Raw genomic sequence first — 21,991 nt, forward strand, 5'->3', positions numbered from 1 at the left:
TCATCACCACCAGAATGATTAACAAGCTGTACGTATTTATCAATACATTAGCACCAAGTCTCCTCCCAAGTAATGTTTCTACACAGGATGGGTTGGCAGAGTTGGAAGACAAACAAAAACCTGTCCTTCGCCAACCAAATGAAGTTGGTCGGAGGGTTTTATCACCTGGAGGAAACGTTTGTTTCTTCGCTCGGCTCTCCTCGCCTTGTCACCTCGGATTAGAGGATATTGGGGATACAGCTTCTCGCAGAGGAACTACAAGTGTCCATCTCTGGAGCTCAACTAAAAGGGAAGATGAAGGGATGAACAGCGTAGCTTGCCCTTAAAGCACTGCACATCGAAACTAAGGAGGTCTGATCTGGAATTCCACACCCAGAAGACTGCAGTTATCAATATTACTCCTTTTGTACTCACACACCCTTCACCATTCCCAATGATCTTCCATTTGGACATTTTTTCCCCCTTTTTACTTTGGAAAATTACTGTGTGATCTTGCTTTTGAGTTATCACCCAGTAACTCCTTGCAGAGACAGTGGCAAGAATTGGGCTGGCTGGAGAACAGGAACAGAGGTCAAAGAGAACTGGGAGGGCCCAAACCTCGGGGCTCAGTCGAGATGAAGGATCACCGCCGCCACGCGTCCCCAGGTGGGCTGGTTGTGGTGAGGCAGCAGCAAACATCTGGAGACAGGCTGAGCTCAAGGACTTTGTGCAGAGATTTGGAAACAACTTGGGTAGGAGACCCTTGTTGTTAGACCTTACCATCAGCTTCTCGTCTGTCCAAACTCTCCAAAACTGGAGGTAAGAGGAAACCCCCCAAAAACGGAGTTACAGCCTGTCCGGTTAGAAAAGGAGCAAGGACTCATCGAGATGAGGGAGGGGAACACGCACAGCTTTCACTGAGAGCAATGTGCACAGCCACACAACATGGGGATTGGTCTCACCAAACCAGAACAGCCTTTTCAAGCAGATCAAGGACCCTCAGGAAGGGATGGATGCTGACTCAGGAAACCATTAAAAGGACAAAGTGACTTTCAAACAGAGGTCACCTGTTCAAACTGGAACTAGATGAGCACCGGTCAGGACTAAAGCAAGTAAGGACTGATTAGTGGTTTTAACAAAAACGTCCCTGATCTCCCTTCAGCTCCAGCTGTTCCAGTGCTCATATTGCAAGTTTATGGCAGAAAGTGACAGAACTCCCTGCCCTACCCCCCCAAGACCAGCCAAAAATCAGCAGGCACCCAGAGAGCAAGTGCTTCCCACTGCAGGAACAGCACAAGTGTGAGAGCTGCTCAGCCCTATGCTCAAAACAGATCAAATATTTCTGTCGGTCGTGGCTGCCTCCCTTACAGGGTTCTCCTGCTTGGTGCTGAACACGTGTAGGCAACCTACTGCAGCTGGATCCCCACCTTCCACCTAGCATCGTCTGTAAGCAAGCACAAAGATCACATGGCAGGTTTTGAGTGGATGCTGTCGATGCATTTTCATGTACAATTACTTAGCTAATTCGTTAGCCTTGTACAACTTACTCATCCAAGAAACAGAGACCCAGCAGATATCAGCTCTGATTTTCGTTAGAGACCTTGCACCACCACAGGCTCAGAACCCTTGTTGCAAACCTTTCAGACAGGGTTCCAGGACCTATTTTGCTAACAAAAAATAGCAAATACACAATGTTGAGCATGCAGGAGTCACATCCAGCAGCATAGCTGCTCTAACTCTGCTCACCAAGCAAAGCTTGAGCATTTCCATCCATCTTCCCAGGGAACTGGTAGGTCCTCCACTGCACCACACTGTACAATACAGAGACACCCCACAAAGCAATTTCCTTCCTACTATTATTAGGCACAACTCACCTGCTTGGAGTTTGGGTCGAACCACTGCTCGTTTAGCAAACATTTCCTTGCAGAGCAGCAGCTTCAATAGCATGGTGATGATAAAAACACACCGCTGCTTATTGTTAAATAGGAAGATCAGCTGCTAGGCAATTATGATGGAGGGTATTGTCCATGGAGTGTTACCAAACTGTGTTCTTGCAAGTGACACTAACTCCTGTGCATTTCTTATAAAATAAATGTATGTATTTATTATAAAATCACAGAATATCCCAAGGTCGTAGGGACCCCCAAGCACCACTGAGTCCAATCCCTGGCTCCATACAGGACCACCCCAAAACCACACCATACATCTGAGACTGTTGTCTTCTCAGCAATGTTTTTTGAACTCCAGCAGCTCGGTGCCATGCCCACATCCCTGGGCAGCCTGTCCCAGTGCCCAAGCACCTCTGGGTGCAGAACCTTTCCCTAACCCCCAGCCTGACCCTCCCCTGTCCCAGCTCCATGCCGTCCCCTCGGGTCCTGGCACTGTCCCCAGAGAGCAGAGCTCAGCGCCTGCCCCTCCTGAGTAAAGCTGGAAGTAAAAAGAAAACTTGATTTCATTTCTGAAGAAACTTTTATTAATATTTGCTCCAAAGGAGATCTTCCAGCTTCAGCTTAATACTCCCCCAAACACGTTTCCCCTGGGGTCCTCCATTACCAGCAAGGGCTCTCCTTGCGCGTCCACATGTTCTTGCAACAGATTCTCTTTGCTATCTAATTTGAGAGCCTTAGGTGTTAAGCATTCGAGGAATGCAATCAAATCCTGCCCCTTCCAGGCCTCCTGGGACACCTATTAATTCACCCTCCTGTAGAGAAAGAGTTTATCATCTCCTGCAATTGCCAGTATCTAAAAAAGTGGAACAGGGCAACTTAAATTGGCATGGCAATTATTTAACATCTATAAATAGTTGTTGCCACGGTGTAAATTAAATTGCTGTACGGTAACATCCTCTTTTCTATCTTTTAAGGCTCAAGTCTGATTAAGGCAGGTAAGCAGGGGCCATGCCACACAAGAGCCACTGGGAAGGGAATACAAGTGCTCAGGAACAGGGCTCTACGCCACACAAAGGTGAGCTGGAAACCCAGCGTAGCTCATTAGGTTCTTTTTCTCATTTAGTAGGAAAAAAAATAATTTCCACGCTGCTTCACGATCTGTCCCCCAAACACAACACACTGAAATGTCCCCGTGAAATCCGCAGACCAACCATGGTAATTCAATGGGTAAGAACTGCGCAGGGAAAGGAAGTCCTACAGGTTGTTTTTTGTTTTTTTTTTCCAAAAGGGTTTTTCCAGCATCCTTGTTGCCTTAGGAAATGAGGATGCTGCCTTGCACAGAACCACCAGGCTGACGGGCTACTGGAACAGGCGGGTTGGGGAAGGTCAGATGGGGACTGAGGGGGACACAGAACCCAAAATCTTCAAGGGCAGGAAAAATGTAACAGAGATACCAGCACAAGTTTCACCTGGGTCACGGCACCACCCACACTGGCACGTGCTTTGGAGATGGAGAAACCGCTCCTGGTTCCCAGTGGGAGGAAAGCTTTCTCTCTCTGGGCAAAAGTATCATACACATTTCCTTGAAAAAGGCAGAATCTAACAGGTAATAACCCTGCTTCATGGCAGCTTGTTATTTAATGGAAAGCTGGAATGACAAGAAAGGGGCCGCAGCGAGTCCTGGCTACAGGTCTGGGCACGAAAGATGCAATGCCACCCAGGACAGCAGCCAGAGGGCAAACTCCTGGCTCCGCACCTTCTGTGAATCCCATCCTGCACATCTGGGAGAGCAGAAAGCTGTGTCAGCCTCCCTTCACTTCCAGTGCTTATTTTGAGGTGTATTATAGTTATTAAGGCTTGGTGTAATTATTCTTTGTGGCAGGCTGTGAAAGGCAGCGTTACTGCCTTACAGTGCCAGGTCGCTGAACAACAGCCTTTTCCACCAAAAGCACGTTCCCATCCCCACCCAAAAGCGAAGACACGCAGAAAGTGAAGCAAGCTTCATCCTTTCTGCTTTATGACAGCTTCTGTAAATGGGAGACAGAAAAGCCAGGGAGAGGAGAAGAAAGAAAACTTGGTATGCAACCTGAAAAAGCACTGTTCCAGAGAGCAACTGGGAATGGAGGGCTCGGGGCACTGCTGGCTGACTGCGATGGCAAATGGTTTGGTAAAAGCCTTCGTTAGAAGCCTGCCAGCCCTTCCTGCCTTACCGATACCAAATGGTGACTGCAATCAGGAAAGCTGCTTTGTGCAAAGGCTGTCTCTGCACAGCAGCACTGGCATCAGGCCTCCCACACCCATATTCAACTCTCTGCAGCCTCTTCTACAAGCTAGGACTGTCCCATCAGTAACGTGGCCCTGAGCCTTGAGCCCAAGGAGCAGGTGGGACAGGTACCATTGCCTACCTGGGGGTAAACACCCCTGGGAGCTGATAGTGCTGCAGGGAGACAGAGCCCTGTCTCACATCTCAGAAGAGTTATAAGCTGCCAAGAATATTTTTATGGGAAGTGCTACTGATGCTTAACACCAACAAAACCTTCCTCTCGAAAAAAACATGACTTGTTTTAATCCAATAAACTACGGAGTCAGTACCACTACTCTGCATCCCCGAACGTCTCTGTCGGGGGCTCAGCAAGCACTGGGTGTCTCAAAGATAAAATGAGAAATTTCAAAGGCACAAACCTCAAAACATCAGGACTGCTGCCTCCTTCCCTCTGTCCCCATCTTCAGATGTTCCTTTTAGCACGTAAAGGTTAATGAGCCAAAAAAAAACCAACAAAACAAGCAAACAAGGAAACCTGAGACTTGCCTTTTTTTTTTTTTTTTTTTTTAAATCCAAACCACATTAGTACTTTTGGAGAGCCAGATTATATCATAAAACGCAGGATTTCAACACTCTGGCACCAGGCCAGCGTTTTAATGGACGTTCAGACACGAAGGAAATGGCTGTGCATTAAGCCTACCAATAAGTCAACAATCGATACCCCGGTATTACAGTAAAAATACAATGCCCCCTTTGTAACCGCTCCCGGCCTCGTCCTTCTTTGTCAAGCTCAGCTCTAAATAATAATAAAAAATAAAAAAATAAAGTCTGGAAGCAAGAAATGAAGCATGGTTATTTCACAGCTACCAAACGGTACAGATGTGCGTATTATAAACAGGAAAGTCAGGAATAAGAAGGGCAGAACTTCAGACACAAAATTAACCAAGCAGGTCAAGAGGTAAGAGCAGCAAAATACAGAAACCTCAAAGCCAAGCCCCAAGCAAGTGCAGATCAGCAGCCTGATTCCAGCTTTATCTCCAAAGAGCATCTCAACCAAAAGAAAACAAAAAAAAAAAAGAATTGCATCAGAGCAAGCTAACATTTGGGTTTTAATCTAATTCATAGATTTTAATTGCCTGCACAACGTCAGCCTTGCACGTCCCCCCAGCGTAAGCCATCAGCTGGATCAGCCCAAGGCAAGCTCTGCAGAGGACGGGGCTGGACGCCCTCTGGAAAGCAGGAGCACCAGGCAGGATTGCTCTGCCATGGAACAAATGCTTGAAATTTAGTTAACTCTGCCTTCCCATTCTGAGACACGGTCGTAAGGCTGAGCCACTGCTACATTTCTGAGCAGTGGAAAAAACCTCGGGTTTATGGGCAGCTGGAGCAGCTGCCCGCGCCCAGGGTCGGCCTGTTTTTCAGGAAGAAACGGTGGCAACCACCGATCCAGTGCTGTGAAACCTGGATGTGAAAACAGGAGGACAAAACCAATTCCAATTGATCATTTTTATCTCCACAGCCTGGAGAGCTCAGTGCTGAAATGGAACTTCATCATGGAACGGTTAAGCCAGCGTAATAGCTTGGGTAAACACGCCGGCTGAATTCTCCATTTTCTTCCTCGAGTCTGCAAATACACAGAGGGAAACAGAGAACGATTGTTTCAGAAATCCTGCCACAGATCCTTTACGTTTATTTGCTAAAACTATCTCCCGTCCCTGGGGCTTCAGCTCTAAACAAGCACACGGCAGGGCTAGGAATATGGAAAGGCTTCTCGCTGATGGTTTCGGGTCTGGGCACCCACACCTCGAGGTTCAGCTCTGCAAAAGGACCCAAGGCAGCAAGCCCAGCAGCTGAAGAACAGGGCTGTGCATGTGTTCGAGGACCACAGAGCTGTCCTTGGGTGCACAAACCCAGCTCTGCAGCTGGGTACGTGTCCAGCAATGGGCTGGGACGGATCTCAGATCATGAGGTTTTGCTGCTCTGTCTCAAGCACTCTCTAGGATCAAGCACATCCCAAATAATCCATCCCAAGCGAGGGTCGCCATACAAAATGCTGCTGTGTAAAATGATTATATCGGGCAGCAGGCAGTAGCTGTATTGACTCCTCCAGCCCCAGCCTGCGACTCTAATCAACTGGCAGCGCAATCGAAGGGTTTGTGTGGCCACAGCTTCAGCCCAGAGAAGCTGAAGATCACCAGCTCAGACTGGCTGATAGCCACTGCAGATGGCTTTGCAGTAAGAGGGTGGTTTCAGCCTGTAGCACAGCTTCGGTTCCTCGTTTCAGGTGGGACAGGAGCTCTGCTGACAGCCAGCCTGGTACAGGGGCAGCCGGAAAGCACCGACAAAGAGGAACAGCCTCTGCTTCCCCTGGGCTAGTACCTGAGGGAGGGAAGGTGGAAGCCAGATAAATGCTGCTGAGCACCGAGCAGGAGTGCAAACAGCAAGGAGGTCTGAGGAAACAGCAACAAGGAAAACATCCGCATAAAGCCCTCACTACAGACCTTGCGAGAGCCAGCAGTAAATGCAACCTTTATTTCACAGGTGAAGAAACTGCTGCATAGGAAGGCAAGCTCAAAGTCAAGCATGAAAATCAGGAAAAAATTGGATCCAGTTCTCCCCATTTCCTGCGCTGAAAACCAGCTGCTGCAGAAGGCTGTTTTCTAAGTAAATATACCCACCGTGGGGTGCCAGGCAGGCAGGGATCCAGGAACTCAAGGGTCAGGCGCTATTCAATATTTGAATCAGTGCAATAAAACACCGCATAAATATTTAAACTGGCATCCCTGCTCCAAAATACTCTTGGAACACATTTCAACTGCTTGCTTTCAAAGTTGGGAACTCTCCTTCCTTTCCTTCTTCTGTCCTGGGGAAGATCTGAAAACAACCCAAAGAGGCTCCCGTTTCCTGCTTGCCCAGAGCCCATCTGACAGCAGTCTGTGTGTTTTTGTGCTGCTTTGTGTCAGCAAAGAACAAATGGATAAATCTAAAGCACTGAAAACCCACATCCTTGGCTCTTTGTGACGGCCTTGCTCTAAATTCTCGCAGGAGAAAAAGACCTCCAGGATCACTCTCCATTTTTATATCGAATTTATAACCTCTGGCTTCAGAAACTAAATGTTTGGCTTCTACTTTAGCTGTTCTCACAACGTGTGCTATAAAATAACTTCAGACAACATTTCTCGTTTGACACTTCCAGAGGAGGAAGGACACAGTATTGGCTTGGGTGTGAATATAAATCAAGAAGTCAAAGCCCAGTGACAAATGCATTTTGTTTTTTCATATGAAATTGAAGCTCTTAATTATTTCAGCTTGGTACAGGAAAAGCCGTGACAGTCATCGATATAAGTTATGGTTTGAGATTTTTAAGGCAGCAATTTCTATCAGTAGTCATAACCTGTGCTTCCCTGCACACCCCCTGCCCTCAAGCTATAACATTCAATAGGAGAGGACCTGCTGTGGGAAGAGGATGAAGCTGTGTAGGTGTGCACAGGCAATACCCCACCTGCCCAGCTGTCTGCTCTGATGGATGTACCAGTCCTGGGACCTCCCCAGGCACGTTCAGTGCTGATTCACAGAGCTTACTCCTACTTCAGCCTTCATCCCGCCACGTTTCTATATCCTAGGCCTGTCAGTAAAATTATCCTCTAAAATTTATCCTCTAAAACAGGTTAAGATTTAACTGATAGTCAAAAACTCTAAAAGGTTCCAGTAAGAATTCTGTTATTAGCACCATCAGGTTTTTGTAATAAACCCCACACAGCTACTGACCACAGAGATGTGCCGTGGCATCTGACATCTGCAGTTTTGCTTCTCCTCCTGCTAACAATAGGTTATTCAGCTGATGCTGCTAGTAGCACCTATGTAAATCTTTCAAGAGATTAACAGTTAAAGTGAATTAAGAAAGCATGGAGTGGAAGCCAGCTCTTCCTTAACAGTTTTAATTTTGCTGGGCTATCAGAAGTAACCAAATCTTGGTTATTAATGTGAAAGGAAGATCTGATGATCCTCCAAGATGCGATTACTCTGTCAGAATGTACCTCTGTGTATCAAAAAGCACTGCTTCTGTACAAACATTTTGAAGGGTAGTGCTGCACTTTAATCATTTATACTGGTGATGGCCCTAGAAAACAGGAATAGCCCAAAGGGATCAGCTGCAAGACCTCCAGTCTCAGGAAGCAAAGTTTAGACTGCGAAGCTGCCTCCATCAACAAAAGCTAAATTAATACTTATAATTATTTACTAATACTTGAATTAGCACTGCTTTCACAAATGCAACCTGTAACTTTTTAATGCCATCAGCCTTGCACAAAGCAACATTACTGGGTGTGACCACATGGAAGTCTCAGAGGAAGATTTTGCCACTGCTGATGCTGATATGCTATCACAGCTGACTTGTTCTAGAAACTGTAAGCTCAGTTTTTAAGATAAGTATTTGATACTTCACAGCAAGGCCAAGTATCTGGTGTTAGAAGTGTTGCAAAGGGTTGCTCTAAAACTGGGGGAAAAAAAAGTAGAATAGATAAATAAGCTTGGGAGGGGATTTTAAACTCTGAGGTCCTACCTTGCTTGGCCAGCAAAAGGCTCCATGAATTCATACATGTAACAGAACTCCTCAGCTTCTGGAGGAAGTGCATTAACTACAGCTTCAGCTAACAAAACAAACTGCAACACTTGCTGAAAAATAAATGGTGAAAGAAACAAAAAGGCCCTTTCTTTAGTCACATGCAAGAGGGATTCAATTTCACTGTCTACTGCATGCATTTTATATAAGGCAGATCGGTCCGGGATACCGGCAGAGATGGTTTTCAATTTATCACTTTGGAACTTCAGTCAGAAAAAAAGATGAAATCAAGCAAGCGATTGCCTCTGACACTAGGGAAAGAGCCTCACTAAAAGCACAGCCTGATGGCTGTCTACACTCCTCGGTGGCATGTACAACCAGATCACAACTCTTCTGCCAGATATAGTGCTCTGCATGTTCCGCTTGCTTCAAGTCAGTTAATCAGCATATAAAAGAGTGCCAGTAAAGCCCACTCCCATTCTGAATTGTGACTATTCTTCTCCTGATTCAGTATCTGACTAATTTCAAAGTTTCCAAGGTAAGGTTCAAATAAAGCGTCAGAGAAATTCTGTTTCAAGAACCCACTGAACCATCTGCTCCTGCAAACTGAGATGGAGCCACGGGCCAGGCAAAGAACACCCTCTGCACTGTGTACTCACGTAAAAGAGGCTTTAGATAAGAAGTCTGCCCCATCTCCCTTGGCCTGAGATGGCGATAATCATTTGCAAAGTATTCTGCTTCCCATGGATGACAACAGTCAAGGGTGCTACAAGGCAGGAGACACCTCAGAGGTCTTATAAAATTAATGGGTTTAGAAGCAGCACCAGCAGGGCAGCAAGACGAACCTCCTCTGGCTCCAGTTGGGCACTCCCAATGTGCAACACCTTCCCCTGAGCTGTTTCTGCAATGAAACGAGTCTTTGAGTTTTGCTTCCCACCTTCCCCTCAGAATACGTGGTTCCAAGCAGCGTTTGTTGCCAGGATGCACTGCTACCACGTAACACGTTGGCTGGCAATTGGTATTTCATCTGAGAAGGAAAATGTTACAGGCACTTCAAGAGGCAACACATGCGGAAGAGTTTGAGGAAGAAGGGTTGTGGGAAACGACACAAACAAGAGAAGATGGAGCTATTGAGACAAACAGCTAAATCCTGCCCTTGAAGGCAGACTGCAGGATCAGTCCCCTGATGCTGGTTGTGCTGCTGGAAGGAGATCTGCTGACCGAAAAAGCGAGACTTCTTCCTGGTGCTACCCTGCAAAAAGCATGTCATCTCTGCCACTCGTGGGGACAGGCTCTCACGTTTCCTCCCCAGACCCTGAGCCCCCGTGTGGAGGAATTTATCCCTGGAAAAAACCCCGGAGTCTTTTCAGACCGAGTGCTACCCCACTGGCTTGATGCACCTACTGTAAAGAAAGGGCCTGAGACAGCCTGGAAGATGCTAGTGGCCTTCTCAGAGCTTTCAAATGTCAGCACAAAGCACCTTACATGCTGGAAAGACTCCTCCAAAGCACCTGAAAGATAACGTGAGGGGCTTGGACAAAGCCAGGGAACACCCAGAGGGAAGGAAAGGAGATGATGGTTCTGCTGCTGGAAAATCTAACTGCATACCAGCCACCACTACACCAGCTACAGAACAACTCTCAGCCAAAGGTTTTAAGACAGCTAATTGATGGTAACCCCTTCCTAGCTCAGTTCCAGCAACAGGGAGCCAGAGGCAGCATTCATTTTGAGTGCTTGCTTCCATAACTCACAAAACCATAAGCTTATAATAAAGCAAAGGCTATCGTGAAGATGCGAAGTCTTTCCTCAGAAGAAAAAAATCATGAGCACATTAGAAAACAGAGAATAAGGCATTTTTAAGGATACAACCCCCCAGACAAACAGCAAAACACTCAGCGCAGCACATTAACTAATTACGCAGAGCACTACCGCGCACTTCGTCCCAGCAGCAAATACGAAGCCAAGCATTAACCTCAGTCAAATAGCAAAACAAAAATAAGAGAAGTGATATCGATTCGCAGTATCTGTTGAGCAATCCAGCTTCTTACCATTAGAAATGACCTGCAGATTTTCAGGATAAGCCATCTTTAACCTTGGAAAAATTAAATCAAGCTAGACAGGGACTAAGAGAAGAAATATAGCAGGGCTAGCTCCACTGTACAGAGCCCAGAAATATCCGAAATACTGAGCCCAAAGGTGTAATTCCAGTGAGGTGCTCTTTGCACTCAGCCTCCACCCATAGCTCACACAGGGACCTCAGGCTGGGGATGCTCCCTTTTAGTCAAGACAATGGTGGGTCTTTTGCCTACTGCATTAGTGCTCATTTCAGACTCGTTAAAGCCTTTACGTTTTTCTATCTACTCAGCAGACAGGGTAAACGGATTTTAACATGCCATTTTGTGTTACAAGCCTTGGGGCAGGAGAGGAAAGAAATAATGAATGTTTCATCGGAGTTACTATATGGTAACCATAGCAGGCAAAATCAATTACCGCCGCGAGGATCTGGAGATAACGTGTAGGTTCCCACTCATCTGCTTGAAATGTTTTTTCCTCCGTTCCCTCTCCCACTTCTCCTCAAATCTCCTCTCTCATATCTTAGAATCTGGCCCGAAGAATCCTGCTGGCTTGCAACCACCGAGATAAGGATTTGTCATGATGCTGTACGATATCCCCACCTGTGCGCTCCCACTTATCTGAGCTCAGATCAAATCCTTCACAGCTTGCCACTTCTGCCTTTCACACCCAGTTTGGCTGTGCTGAACTCTGTTATCAGGGAAGCCAAACAATGCTGGGGCTTTATCAAGAGCACTGCGCCAACCGGACAGCCAGTCTCAAAGGAGACTGCAGAACAGACCTGAGGAATTAGCAAAATTATCCCCATGATGTGACTGAACACATTGAGGATGGGTAATATTAAAAAGGAACCCAGTAAGAGGAGATGTGCTCCAATAAATATCTAACTCATCCAGAAAGGGCAGATCCAGAAATCCAGCTCATACGACTCCGAGCAACAAGCAAAGGACGTCTGCTGAAATTTAAACGATGCCAAGCTCAAAACCAGTAAGAGGAAATAAATTTTAACACAATCTGTAATTGAATTGGGGAACTTACTACCACAGGAAGACGGCAGGGCCAAAATATAATGGGATTAAAAAACTGACTCAGTGTGTATATGGATATTGATAATATCTAGGGCTGTGTTTAACGATAAAATTGTGGGAAGAGTTATTACACCCCGTGCTTCAGGGTTCTACCAACCAGTATCTAACCACCAGAGAACAGGGTGAAGCCTCATTTATTAGGAGACAAGCAGACATCCCCATGAACTTCTTTGTCAGTGTTCCTCCTCTGAATTGCCCCGTGCTGCACACGAAAGCAGCAGAGTAGACTTGTCCCAAATCCAACCTAATAAATCACCCACAACAAATTTACTTGCAACTATTCCCACATCTCCGATTCCAGCCTAGGACAGCCAACCGAACCATTCAAAAAGCTTTAATCCAGCTCCTGAAACCAAAATTAAACGCTGACGTGTTTACCACATTTCAGTTTTTCTCATTCAGAAGCCTTTAAATGGCATTCACACACCACTGGCAAGCCTTCCCCTCGCTCCCCAAAATACCACAAGTTGGAAGAATTTCTCTCCCCTTCCCCACCTCCACCCCACTGCAGATCTGGCAGAATCCAGGCATCGGTGCTTTAAAAGGACACCCCAGAGACTTGCACTGCTGTCAAAAAAGCTGGTGACACGTTAATTTATTCTCCATAAGGTTATTTTAAAACCAAGCCTCTCCGAGCTCCTCCAGCCATTTTTACCAAGTGGCAATTAAGCACCTAGTTCCAATTAAGTTTTTAGAAAACTGACTGCATCTTTGCTGTGGCTCAAAGCACTACGTACAAAGATTCATCCTGGTTAAAGCTAGGATGGATCTTGCCTTGCTAGGATGGATCATGTCTTGCATGCTTGCTAAGACACAAACGATGGAATGAAGAAGACCATTTCCAGCTCCTCTCCCTGAATTTCCTTTGGTCATTTCCCCACGTACAGAAAACCAGCACATCAGACATTTCACGACTGCTTTGTGTTCAAACAGGCCTTCAGTGGTTTGGCTCAGGTGGGTGGGTAACGCTCTCGCAACCAAAATCTTGTCAAAGAACAGAACTGAGTAAAGAGTGGGCAGGAGGTAATGAGCATACCCAAAGTAGAAGGCAAAGGGAATAAACCCAAATGGATTAAGAATGAAATGAGAATGGAGGGAAGCGGAGAAATTAAGGGCAGGGAAGACAACAGAAGGGAGGCAGTGAGAACAGAAGTTGTGCCCAAAACCCAGCTGAGGGAAGTGAATGTATGCATGTGGCCCCAGACCCACCTCAGAAGGGTGCAGCCGTCCTTCGGGAAAGTATCTTGACAGGAACACAAATTCATTTTGCCTTCAAAAAGTTAGGAAACACACAAACGCACCACCTGAACATTTCATCTGCAAGCTGCCAAACGTCCAGGCTGTTCTGTATGGGGAAGCCAAAGCACACCGGTGCTTGGATACCCACACAGCAGCAACACACTTATTAGTTAGTGACTGCCTTAAACCAAAGCCTGATAATGCCTAGGATTAAGATTTTGGATGAGGAGTCAAACTGCCTAATTACTACAGGGCAGGCACAACAATACACCTGTGGCCTTTCCCAGATGGCTGAATTACCCCCATGGCTTTGCGACAAACCCCAGCACAATTCAGCACAGCAGTAACACTTGCAAGAGGCTGGAGCAAATTAGGGGGGCTTGAAAGGAGGGCAAGGAGCTGCAGCAGCTTTTATTGTTTGGGTGGTTTGTTTTTTTAACTAGATCTGATGCACTGGCTCATTGGAAAAAGTGCCCATGGTTTTCTACTTGCGACACAGGAGCTTGGTGTGGTGATCCGTCCTGCTCACGCTACAAACTGTTCTTGGTAAGGAGTGATGTGCTTGGTTCAGCTCGCAGTGCTGTGAGCAATTAGTTGAGAAAGGTGCTTAAGCCAATGCTTAAAAAGCAAAGATATTAGCAGAAAAAAAAAAAAGCACAGTTCAGGGGAAAGGTAAGCAAAGCACCTCTCTTTGTATTGGTCAGCTCCGTGCCACTCTGTCCCCGTTCAGAGAAGTCTGCTGAGTGGTGAACTCTTTTCTTTCCATTAAAATTTCTTTAAATCTTCTTTTCAGAACTGAAATACAGCTGACTTCTAGGCAAATTTTCATTTTCCAAACCCAAACCTCTGGCACTATAGCTGAAATCCATTAACGCACTGCAACCCCAGGAAGGAAAGCTTCTGCCACCCCTGACAAGACCCAGTATCCAGATCTGTTTGTGGCTACAAGTGAGGCTTCTGAGCACAAAGACTCTGCTTCCACTTTCCCCAGCAGCACCAGGTGGCCATACCAGGGCCCCTGCGTGCAAGAATTGGATTACCTCAAGAATAAAGCCCCCCCAAACTCTGGCCATTATGTTGTTGCTATCCAAAATGCTGTTAATACTTTAGAAATCTAAATTAACTTACTCATTTTTCACTTATTTTTCATAAAAGCAACAAGGATGAATCAGGTTCACGTCTGTTTATAATCAGTTCCACTATTAAATTCCTGCACTGCCTTGCATATCTGTTAGATCAGAGCTATAGCTAAGGTACTGGAAATATCCAAGCCTTCTCCAATTAAGTTTATACTTTCTCTGTAATGGTTTCAGAACTAACGGGAGTATCAGTATTTTGTAAAACAACGGAGTGGTACTTTGCAAAAGCTTCATTTGGGCCTCCAATAAATAAAGCCACCTCTTTAGCTCATTTGTTCTAATGTGACACACGGAGGTGGCAAATTGTGATGTTGTATGAATTCCTGTATCAGTATCATGTCTTTGCACCACTTCCTATAATCGGAGTCTAAAACGTGCTATGAAATTGTTCCAGCACCACGAAAACACTGACTCCAGCAGTTCATTTACAGACTGTCCAGGTCAGCAGTCGATACAAGACCTCAGCGAGCACTAAATTCACGTGGGATGTTAAAAGGCACTGGGTTGCCAGAAGCACTGTCCTCCTGGTAAGGTGCAACACGGATCCTAAAAAGCAGTACTGATCCCGCAGTAATCCCTGCAACAACAACGCTGATCCAGGTAGGGTCTTGGTGAAGTTCTGACTTGGATGATCACGTTCCACCACGCAGGGTGTGCTCCTGAGTGCCTGCCACACGCCAAGCTGTCTCCTGCAGCAGAAGGTCTGTTTGCCCTTCACAGGAGTTAGCATTTGATGAGGAATTGGAACTGTTTTCCTCAAAGAGCAGAGCTATGCAGCAGGCTCCAAAGGGGAAGGGTGGGGATGAAGCCAAGTGTTATGACTCAAAATCTGGTCTCTGTTTTAAGATGTTTGTGACAAATCTCAAAGGTGTTTATTAAAAGTCAACCACTGTACCTATTTGAGATGCAAAGAGCATAGCTGGATTAAGCAGACAGGAAATATAAAATGTGCCAGGACATAGCAGAATTTAAATAGATCAATAAACATAGCCACTAGAACAAGAATTCTCAATTTTTCCATCTCATGACCTTGCATTAGCATCAAGTTTTAAAGTGTCCCTTTCAGGCTGTCTTTGCTTACCCAGGGAGGAAGGAAAAGGGAGGCAGACCACGTCTCCTCTCCACCGTTAGGAATTTACAATCAGAATCATGTTGAACTGGAAGGGCCCTACATAATTACTCCGACTGGCACACAACCAAAAAAACGCAGGCAGTTCAGTATCACTGTGAGCGAGGGTAATCTGGATAACAGATGAAATGCCACAGAGTACCAGACAGTATTCTACGTTAAATGTGCTGTGGTCTTCTCCCCTCCTGCCCCCCAACACTTGTTTTATTTTCACATTAATAAGGCCAAGGTAATTTAAAGCTGCAGTGCTGATTCATGCTATTAAGCCAGTGATGGGAACTAGAGGAAACTGCTAGTAGATGTAAACTAGGCATGCGAGGGAGAAAGTGACAAGCAAAAAAAAAAAAAAGAAAAAAAGGCATTACCAACGTTTTTGCCTTTTTTTTGTCCTTTTATATAGTCTTACTCGCTTGCCTGCTGTGCATCATTTCACCAGCCAGCTATGGAAAAGGGAACCCTACGCTCTTACACCCCAGGCACACCTCCGTGTCTCCCAGGGCATTCTCTGATCAGGGGTCCTGGGAGGCTGAGCGGTGTCAGGAAGGAGGCAGAGAGGCCTCATCGAGGCTGCGTGCTGTGAAAGCCCTCGCACATCGCAGCACTGTGCAGAGAGCCACGGGCAGGCTGCAGCTTCCCTTCCAAGGTTTGCATGAAGTCGTTACCTTCATTTCTCCCTTCTTCTGGTGATTTATATTTCTCAGGGCCCGATGCCTTAGTACAGTGCTCCATTTGCTGCATGCCAAACACCCATTCATTCCTCACAAAGGCTTTCTTCAATTGTCTTAAAACTGCCTCTGGCCATATTTAATTGCCAGAATATTTATATTTTTCATTTGCATACCAAATGTATACATTAGGGGTCAAATCCTTAATGAAATCAATTAAAAAGCTAACCCAGGTTAGTGGGGTTTGATCCTAGCATGCACTTCTAATGGGAATTAAAAAAAAAAAAAAAAAAAAAAAAAAAAGGGACTTCCAAGAACCTCCATAGAGAGGAGCAACAGCTTTTGAAGAATCCACAGTTAAATCTACAGAGAATTTTTTTTTCCTTAGGACTGCAGCAATGAGAAAAAAAAAAAAAAAAAAAAAAAAAAAACAACAGCAGCTAACAACTAACCCTAAATAAAATGAAAAGACAAGGCAGAAGATTGTCCTTGTGTTCCTTGTCCTGGCTCTGCAATGGTTAAAGGGTCCCCACAGCTGTGCTGGCATCATCGATTAGGGTGAAGGAGGAAGCGACAGGAAAATAAAGCCACCTTAATTTCAAGCTCCATTAGAACTGAAGGACTTGGGGGGTGGGGGAAATCAATGTTTGGCAAATAGGAAAAGGACAAAAATCTGCAAAAGGAAAAATACATTTTCAGGCTAAGCCAATGCAAACAATGGATGGCGAACAGCACTCGAGGTTGCCCCTTTAAGGTTGTGTCAGCATTTCCATTTATAAACCCTGATTTTAGTTACACTCTAGTAGATTACCACAGGCTTTGGTGTTATTCTAGTAGATACCACAGAGTCTATCACAAATGATAATGTGCAATAGCAGTAAAGGCTCACTGAATAACGCACCCTTTCAGTGCCTGATATCAGTCAGCAGTTTTGATTTGAGAGTTGCACACTACATACAGCGAGGCACACCACACAGCCCTGGGGTCAGCACCTTGGGACCAGATTCTCCCTCAAGAACTCCAACCTTAAAGCAAAAAGTCAGAGCTGCTGCTGGTACACAGCCTGCTTACAGCACTCTGCAAAACTTGAAAATATCCCAGATCCTTCACTTCAGTCTGCCTCGGCGGCCACTTGGAGAGGTTCGAGCCTAACCTTCTGCCCTCATTTAGATAAAAGCTCTTACTTCTCTTTCTGGACCTCTGAAGAGCTACTGGGTCAATAAACATCCACACCCAGGAATCAAGAAGAAAGCCTGGTATGCAAGCTTTCATTTCGGTTTTGCCTAGCTCAGAAGCCCACGCTGGAACTGTTGTACAAGCAGGGAAGCGAGAGCCTCGCTGGAGGCCAACAACATTTCCCTCAGGCTTTCCAAGCAGATAAAACAGGGTAAGCAAGAAGAGCTCACATCTATTTCGAGAACCCATTTTCAAAGGTCTGCAGAGAGCTGGACTGAGCCTTAGAAGGTAAAACGATGCCATTTCTTACAAATACCACCGTGATTTGGGGCTTAAACATTTTAAAACAGGTACACAGGGGGCTAAAGCTAGTATCAAACCACCAGTACATACAAAACATACAGGGCAGTGCAATGCCTCCTGCAATCAGCCAAAATACCTCTGTGGGTATAAACTGGGCTCTGATCTTGCAACTCATCCCTACCAGGTACCCCAAATGTTTAATCAGAGCAGCGCTGAACCTCTCTGACATCCATGCCTGACAAGCAGCACAAATGCAAGAGCCAGGTCCTAGCTCATGTGCCACAACTGCTCAGCCTTTTGTATACTTGTAGTAATTCCTCCTCTTCTGTACTCCTGCTACAAGAGTACATCACAGCTCACCTTTAGGGAATCGTGGAGAAATACTGGCGTTCTGTTCAGAAAAGGGATTACATTTATAGGCACACACCCCATCTTTGCAGAGATGGGCTTGCATCATCCACACTTGCATGAGATTTTTAAAAGCCGTGAAGACACAACAAAGGAAAAAAGTGCATTTATCTGTTAAACACGGCATCAAGACCACCAGGAATCGCTTGACTACCCTTTTCTACTCTGAAAAGATTTTGCCAAAATAGGGCTTACTGACAAGTAAAAGAAATAATCTTGATCTTGATAAACTCTGAGGTAGGAATTAACACGAACTGGATTTGCTCTGAGAAGTGTTTGTTGTGCTGTATACAGTTTAGGAACAGCCTTTGAAAGGAGAGAGGAAAAATACAAATTCCTATAATTTAGAGGCAAGCCTAAAGTCTTTTTCATAATCTTCCCGGCCTACTGCTCTAGTGGGAGACATTTCCTGGACTCGCAACCCTTTTATGTACAAGCAATCTACATTTTACAACTGATAAATAATTCAGATAATTAATTGAGCTGCAATTTGCTGCACTTCTTTTTAGTCAGCACTATGGCATACAGTTTAAAAGAGGCTCTGTACAGAAGGTTCCTCGTGCTTGTTAACCCAATCTGAAGCTTCTGTTAGGTCAATTCCTAGATTCTCTTAACGCTTTCTGAGCATCTCACAATATCAGCATCCAGGAACTTCATGCCCTAGACGCTCCCCTGCATGACTTGTCTTGCTGTGACTTACTCTCCCTAGAAGAAGCAGGGTATTTCCTGGAATTCTTCCTCTGCAGTGCTGATCGCCCTCATTTGAGAGATTAGATTCTAGCAAATCTCTCTCTGCTGCCCACATACAGGCTGCTAGAATAGACCACAACACTAGAAGGAACACAGGCAGTAAGTAAATACTTCAGGGAAGAAAACTGAAGAAGCTCAAGCAAGCAAACTGTCAGGGAAATCACTGATTTCTTCTTTTTCAGCAATTACCATGGAGGCAAAGGAGTGATGGGGGAGCATACGGCAGGAAGTCTAAGGAGTATTTTCAAGCCCTAAGAGCTTTGATAGAATATTAAAGTCAGCAGAACCCTAAAATTCATACAGTAAACATTTAATCATATTAGTAACCTTTGCTTAAGTGCAGCAGTCAGCAGTGCCTAAGCAAGAGGTCTGTGTTTCTGGCACAAATGCCCATGTTCACCTCCAGAGATGCCACCTACTCCTGCAATGTGGTGTATGTAGGCTGTACCCACGCAGTCCCACTGCAGCTTTACAGGAAGGAAGAACGCACTTGCAGTTTCAGGTACCTTAAGAAACAAAGTTTCAGCCTGCTAATCAAATGCTGTGAAGTATTCATGAAGTGATAACACTAATTGCACCAGCTGAAGCCTGAGGGATGCTACACATACAACGGCAATTTAAGTGCTGAAGAGCCTACAGATGACACAAACAGGTTTCAGGCAAGAAAAGAATTTGCTGCAACCCATACCAGCTTGTGGATATAATGCTGAGCATCAAGAAAAGAAAGTAAAATGCAACAAAGAAAGGACAGCTGAGTCCATAACACTGCTAAGCTGTGAACTGAGCTCATTAATTACTTGGGAAGAAGTTTGTGTTGGTTAAAAAAAAAAACTAGTGGTAGTGCTGGCTGCAGGCTTGATGCAGAACTGAATCGCTCCTCACAAGCTGCAGAATTACAGCCTACCAGTGTGTCTGTGCAAATACCAAGTAACAGCAGAGGAATAGTAAAGCCCTGCAAGATTGCTTCCTTCTATCACGCTGCGCTCCGGGATGCAACGGCAGCAACCATGGAGGGAGAGTTCCACCCAGGATAAAAGGACATTTATTGTCCTTTCATTTGGGACATCTGACCCAAAGCAAACACAATGAATCTGAAGAAACCTTAGGAAACTAATTAGCCAGGGAGAATGAAAACAGATCCCAATACAGTAGCCAGGGAGAATGAAAACGGATCCCAATACAATCAGAAGGTACAAGTAACATAGGAAGCTTTTGTAGTACATTTTTATCAAAATATCAAATAATTTTAAGACCTACCTGGTTAGCAGAACTAACAAAAAGATAACTGAAGTATAATACAAAGGTGCTCTTACATAAGAAAACCTTACTAAAAACTACTTAAAGGACAAGATCCTGTTGTTGGCAACCATGTACCAGTACCTACAGACAAGAACAGAGCCTTGTCCATGTTCTAAGCAAGTATTTTCGAACCACAAACCACTGTCAACATCAGCCAGACAGCCTGAGAAGTGACTGCAAAGACCATCACACAAAGCAGAGGACAATGTTCTGCAAAATAGAAGAAAAATCCTTGCACCTGTCAACCACAAAATAAGCAGGGACAAAACACTGAGCACTCAGACATTACCACTAGCCGGGTAAAATCACCTAGAACCGAGCACCTCACCAGGCTTCCCTCTGCAGATCAGTTTTAGCTAATTTACAAACGTTTTTTGCACAACAACTTGCAGATTTGAAGCCCATGTGTACTAGGGAACGTGAGTAGTTAGGTTTAAATTCAAGTGATCAGTGATTAAATCACCAGCGTTAATCACGATTCTAAATGGCAAGCAGCGAACTTTGATTTAAATTATTGATTTTGATCCTGGTTTTCATTTGTACTTTTTAGCTGGTTTCCTAATGGAAGGGTTGAATTCCATTGGCTGATTGGGCCATTTAAACACATTGATTTGCAATTAACTACTGCTTCTAATGCTGAACTTGAAACATTTCTTAAACACGAGGATACAATTGTATCTATACTCACAATACAAAGCTGATTTAAAAGGCATATTTGTTCAGAATCTTAAAGTTTGAAAACAAAGAATGGAAAATTTCTTATTTACTAGATTCCATTTACACAGGCCCTTACATGTTTGTATCAAGTTAGATTTGGTTGCAAATTAAAATTCAATGAGAAATAAACCATATAAAAATGTTCAATTAAACTGCCTGATACATAGAAAAAGAGTACTCAACTTGTATTTCAGAACATTTGCATTTCAAATAGTCTCTTTTACAGAATAAAAATCACTAACTTTAGTAGCAAAAAGGTGGATTTAAAATGATAGCCAGAAACAGCATTTCAGCATCTAGAGATGGAAAGGGAGCGGTTTTAAAGAAACTTGCACAAACCCATGCAAGGTAAGGACACAATTCCTGCAGAAATCACCTGAAGGTGAAATGAATGGGACTCGGGTACCCAGTGTGTTTAGGCATGGCTGAAAATCTCTTCATTTCAGGAGATAAAATACTCCAAAAAAATCTGCTCCGGCTTTCTTCAAGCTTTAGCAATTAAAATCTTATTTAAGGCTTATTTTTTGTTTTAAAAAGGCTTGCTTTAAATTTAAGTCATCTTTCTAGCAAGCTTGGTTCATTGTATAAATTGCCATAAATTAAAAACAAAGCTTTTATTTTTGAAGGAATAAATGCACTCTAAAATGAAAAACATTCCACCATTGACTTGGTTCAAAACCAAAATAAAGATGGGAAAATATACTGAGAAGGTCACCAGAACGTGCTGGTGATCAAACGATAGGGCCTTAAGATCTGGTGTAATTAAGGAAGAAGAGAGCCTTCACGTTGTAGTCAGCAGGAAAATAAAGCCAGCTATGAGCATTATGCAGTCCTATCAAGGAGCACGGCTGTTTTCCCACAAGCCACATCTCAAAATTCAAAGAGTCAAAAGCTCCACTGCTTCTGGGCTTGAGAATCTACAACAGCATTGCTCTTGAAGGATGAAGAAAAAAACACCAGAAATCAAAGAATTAACAACAGTAGTAAACCCAAAGAAGAAAAGGAAGAGTTCTTGAAAAAAGTGACAGAACGGGGCCAAGGAAAACATGCACAAAGTTTAACATCACTAATTAAACACAACAACATTAAAATTGGAACAAAGGAATAAAAGGAGAAAAAGGGAATGATGCCAATGGTTGTACAGCTCTCGAGCTATTATCATGCAATGAAGCCTCCAATTGCACTACTTTTTGGTGAAAGAGTGAAAAATCATGTGGGGAGAATGAGAAATGGCAGCCAAATATGCCAGGAATTGTCAGAAGGTGAAGAGAGAGGGTATAAGCTTTCAAATGATTAACCAATAATTCTGACTA

General features: G+C 44.5%; 1 protein-coding gene across 2 annotated transcripts in view; it reads right to left on the reverse strand.

Annotated features, from left to right (window-relative positions):
* NUP93 (nucleoporin 93) overlaps positions 1 to 21,991 on the reverse strand; it is a 78,821-nt gene that overhangs the window by 50,337 nt on the left and 6,493 nt on the right. The window lies entirely within an intron of this gene.

The sequence above is a fragment of the Netta rufina genome (assembly GCF_964035555.1).
Source record: "Netta rufina genome assembly, chromosome: 13".
NCBI classification, from domain to species: Eukaryota; Metazoa; Chordata; class Aves; order Anseriformes; family Anatidae; genus Netta; species Netta rufina.